This window comes from Aplysia californica, unplaced genomic scaffold (genome assembly GCF_000002075.1).
Source record: "Aplysia californica isolate F4 #8 unplaced genomic scaffold, AplCal3.0 scaffold00915, whole genome shotgun sequence".
NCBI lineage: Eukaryota > Metazoa > Mollusca > Gastropoda > Aplysiida > Aplysiidae > Aplysia > Aplysia californica.
Genome location: NW_004798185.1, coordinates 96,293 through 101,812, shown reverse-complemented (window position 1 = coordinate 101,812; position 5,520 = coordinate 96,293).

Here is a 5,520-nt window from a genome sequence, read left to right as displayed (position 1 = left end):
CCTCCTCCTCCTCCTCATCATCATCATCATCATCATCATCATTATCATCATCATCATCATCATAAGTACTGTTCATGTCAGTATGGGACAAAAAAACAATGGACGCTGTTTAGGCCAGGAAAAATGTAACTGCCCAAACTACATCAACGCCAATGCTAATATACTACATAATTGGGCTGTATTTTTGGCATGTCTGTTGGGTGCAGCCATGCCTGTTGACGTGTCGGAGGTGTTGATTGGTTGGTATTTTATTCAATGTTTAAAGCCATTGGCCCAAATCACGTTAAGCATACCAAAGTTATGATTACGAGAGAATTACGTGAAGACAGCATAAATTATATGAATGACACACATGTTAATACTATTGTAAACACCTTTGCTAGACCGGGACACGCATTTCCTTACACAAATGTGACAATTTGTTTGTGACTCTTGAAATGAGACATTTTTACTTGCTCAGAAAGCCCCACAATTTTTCCACCAAACTTGTGGTGCCACATGTTCGTTTATCACCCCCCCCCCCTTTTTTTCCCCCCGAAAAAAATAAAAATTTTAAAAGCCACTTTCATACTCCTTTGACCATGTGACATATTGAGCAAGGCTTCTTTTCCATAGCAGCTCAGCCGCTTCCACTATGCCAAATAAAAGTGATGTTGGAACTAAACAAACTAAGCATAAAACGGACCACCAGATCTAAACACTTGCGGTAATCTTTTGACGGATCTTAACTGCTGGCTTCAGAAAACTGAGTTAAGAGTTTACAACACTTGCTCGTTTATGTCAGGAAACTTGGGAAAACTTCTTTCTTTTCCAGTAAGCCTTTTGCAAAACCTTTGCTTTCTTTCTTTTATTTTTTTTTCGTGTGTTTTAACTTCTTTCACTATAACACTTTAAATATATATCTTCTAAAACGTAAACTATGAATACAAAATATATTTGTTTTTCTTACTGGGGTCTTGTTCACAAATTTGTTACAAAGCTAAAGAAAGAAAATACAGAAAAAAGGAAAGAGAGAAAGAAAGAAAGAAGGAAGGAAATAAAAAAAGAAAAAAGACAGACGGAAAGAAAGAAAGAATCAAGAAATGGATAAAAGAATAAATACATTCAGTGAATTAATCAATGAAATATGGAGACTTAAAAATAAAAGGTTAAGGTGAAATAATTTAGGCTAGCTTAATATCATCCCTTATTTCTTTAAAATAATAGCAAACATTGTTTCGTGGCCTTTATATCTCACACCTACGATAATCAATTAGTCCATGTTGTAGGATAATGAACAATAATTTTAATAGTCATTGAGAAAGTTGCGTTGTTCGGATCAAACATGGTTCATAGATTTAAAAAGAAAGACCCTCGGTGGCAATTTTAAAAAAAATAAGTGTTGTGCCGAACCCTAGAACTAGAAGCAAAGTGCAAAGAGAGAATTATTTTAGTCTTTTGATGCATTGTAACTGCATAATTAAAATTGTATTGGTGAATCAACACAATAAACACTTCTCATCATTGCAACTTTTCTTCCAAACAAATACATGACGAAGAAAAGAAAAACTGTATAAATTATAATAAGACCAAAAATAGTAAAATACTACCTTTTTAAAAAGCTTACCAGACTATGTTAGGTTTGTAAGATAATTTTCCACATCGATTCTGTTGTCTCCGCTGCTACTGAATGATCCACGGAAGAGGCGAAAGATAAAAACTTGAAGTAAAGGTGAAGTCTACATTGGAGCAGTTCTAGATCTACCTTTTCTTTCAAATGTATAGAAAAAAAATATTTACACTTTTCCAGTAAAGAATTCTCCTCAGTTACTGTTGTTACACACAAAAAAGTAATGATCTGTGAGAATAATATAAAGTATTTCCTCATTTATATGAACACAAAAGTCATAATATTGTCAGCCGTCTATGCGGACCCCCCGTTCAGCGGAGCGGCCAGGAACTGACCAGAGAACAGAAACTTGTTCCAGTTGGATGATCAGACGTCAGCTCTGCGCACAGATCTCGTCTGCCCTTCTAGTCCTGGTCACTCCAGGCCACAGAAGCCGGGAAAAGATAGGAAGGATGATATAAGAGGATAGATCACATCCATTAGAAAGCAAATAATGTTTTTAAAAAGTCGATTTTGGAAAGAAACGAATAATATACCTTCTTTTATTTCCCGGAAAACCATTTGTTTGTTGTTGCTTTTGTTATTTTGTTTTGTTTCGTTGTTTGTTTTTGTTGGCGGTGGTTTTTGTTTTGTTTTGTTTTGGGGGGGGGCATGAAATATTTTTTGATTAACGTAAAGAAATTGCATAAATAATAACAACTGCTCTGTTCTGAGACGAACTATGCGACCTTGGTTAGAGTCTAGTTTTGTCAAACAAAAATTATGAGTTGTATTCATAGCGTCATGTTCAAAGCCTGCCACATCTCTTTGTACATACAAAGAGAAGAGATGCTTCAGTCCCAAGGTAATCTAGCGATAGATAAATCGCTCATTTATGAAGCACCTCATATGAGCCATAGGATAATTTTAGACGAACGAATCCGCCTGACGCTTTGGATCATGAACACAGCTTTCCCCTTCCACTCTAGTACTGCAAATAGTACATGTGATTGTATAAACGTCAGTGAAGCTTGGCGACTACCCTCGTTACAGAACGTCGCCGTTTTCGGTGACGTATTTACTGCTTTTGCGCACCCTGTTCTTTTTTCCTCTTCTGCGGTCACATTGTGAAAACCTCATAAAACCTGTGCAGAACATTGTTTTGGTAATAGATTATTAGAGGGGTCACGATGCGGGACAGGTCCTGGCTTTGAGAGGTTCTTTCAAACAAATATTATGCATAATGTATAATAATACCATTGTGCTTACTCGTACTCTCAGACTCCTCATTCTCTGGAAACTTGTGTCACTTCTGGTCCTTTCTTCAATAGGCTGTGCCTTCAGGTTCTATTAAATATTCATTTAAACAGCAAGATACCTTGTGGATTTCTTGTGAACGTGTTTGGTGGTTGGCTGGGGAGGGGGGGTGTACATGGCGATGTGTTTTTATGTATATATATAGGCCTATTATATATATATATATATATATATATATATATATATATATATATATATATATATATATATATATGTGTGTGTATATGTATGTAATATACATATATATATATTATGTGTGTGTGTGTGTGTGTGTGTGTGTGTGTGTGTGTGTGTGTGTGTGTGTGTGTGTGTGTGTGTGTCTGAGTGTCTGTGTGTGTCTAAAGAAAGGTACCGAAAGTCGCCCCAGATCATTTTAAGCTACAGGCTGATAATGACAAGAAATCTCTTTTTGACCAAAACGTGTTTCCATTGAAAAAAATGATAGTTCCACCATTTTTTTACAATGTGTTAAAGGACCTTTCGTTGATTTGACTTTTTAATATTTTATTTTGAATTATTTTGAGTGTAGGGAATGTTTTAAAAAGATATTTTTTATTAAGATATAACCAAAACTGCTTTTAAAGGGTGTTAAAATCTATTCGTGAAGCACATTTTCTCTTCCCCGCTATGTTTTACCATTGAATTCTAATCATGATATTGATGCCAACTGAATGCCAAATTGGAAATGAGTTTTTCATGAATAAATATTATTAGAAAAAATTGAATCGTCGTTTTTTTTTCTCAAGTTTGTATGTGTTCTAAATTTAAAAGTTAATTTTATCAAAATTAAATCTTTATACCCTACCTCGCAAAATATGCAGTGTCTTAAAAACTATTTGAGATATCTCAAAAATTACAAAACAACTGTGTTTAGCATTGAATGTTTAATTAGGTACAACTCTAAACTCAAAATAGTTAAAATCTAAATTTTGGTACTTTTCTTTTGGCACACACACACACACACACACACACACACACACACACACACACACACACACACACATACACACACATATAAATATATATATATATATATATAAATATATATATATATCTAAGATTTAAAAAAAAAAAATAATAAATATATATATATATATACATATATATATATATATATATATATATATATATGTTATATATATATATATATATATATATATATAATATATATATGTATTATAAAAAATATATACTGAACACCAAAAGAAACGCAAGGAAGAAACAAAAGAAATGCAAATTGGTTTCTGGTGTAGAAAAGGTTATTTTTATTGAAATTGTTGTGTGATTTTTAAAGATGTTTTAAGTTCGAAAATGTGATTTTTCGTTGAGCATGGACGAACATCTTCGATTGGTATTTTTTTATCGACATATTAATATCACAGCAATCTTAAACACATGTATTCACAACACTCATAGTCCACTTGGCACAGTTCAGTATCTTGTATGCCCTCCTTGGGCTTCAGCAACAGCTCGACACCGTCTGGGCATAGAGTGCATCAGTCTGTTGACAGTAGCCAGCTGGATGTTGCACCACGCCTGTTGAATGTTCTGCTCCAGTTGTGCCGCAGCGGGTGCCCTTGACTGAATGTTGTTTAGTCGTCGCTGGAGATGGTCTCATAAGTGTTTGATTGGGTTATGGTCAGGGCTGAGTGCTGGCCATGGGAGCACTCTAATGTTGTTCTGCTGCAGGAATGTCACAGCTGCCTGTGCAGTGTGCAGGCGCCCGTTGTCGTGCTGGAACACCAAGTGGTGGTGTTGCTGGACGTACGAGAGGACCGCCGGCCTAAGCACCATGTTAATGTAACGTTGGGCGTTGATTCCATTGCCACGTCCGCGTCCGAGGTTTCGGTCAACCAGGTGATTCAGTCCAATGGCAGCCCAGATCATGACTCTAGGGCCACCCCAGGCGACGGCTTCCATCATGTTGAGGTCTGCGTAGCGTTCACCGTTCCTCATCCAGATCCTGACTCTTCCATCCGCGTTGCTGATGCAGAATCGACTCTCGTCAGAGAAGAGAAAGTTTCTCCATTGCCTCCATGTCCAATGAAGCCGATGCTGGGCCCAGGCTAATCTTTGTTGTCTGTGGCGGATAGTGAGGACTGGGCCGACTGCAGGACGACGGCACCGGAGTCCTCGGGTCTGAAGTCGTCGTCGCACGGTCTGGCCGGATATCGGTCGTCTGTGGCTTTCAGTTGTCCTCCTTGTTATTTCGGCTGCAAGCAGGAAGCTGTCTCGGGGATGACGGCGCGTAATCAGTCGATCTTGACGTGCGGGTGTGACCCGCGGTCTTCCGCTTCTGGCCAAGCTTTGGGTGCTGCCAGTTGTTTGAAAACGTGTCCACAACCTACAAACTGTTGAAAGGGATTCATGAAATGCGATAGTGACATCAGTACGGCTGTCCCCACTCTGTGAACGCCCAATGGCTCTCTCTCGATCTGCAACGCTGAGTCGTGGCATCGTCTTAGCGGTCAACTGCTTCACTGGCCAAAGCGTAGCGGTGTGTCTTTTTATTCCCTGATATTCCACGAGCACTACTCACGAAAAAGAAATTCCCTCACCTCTGTTTTCAATCACGCAGAGCTAAAAGCACAGACATATATATATATATGTTATAT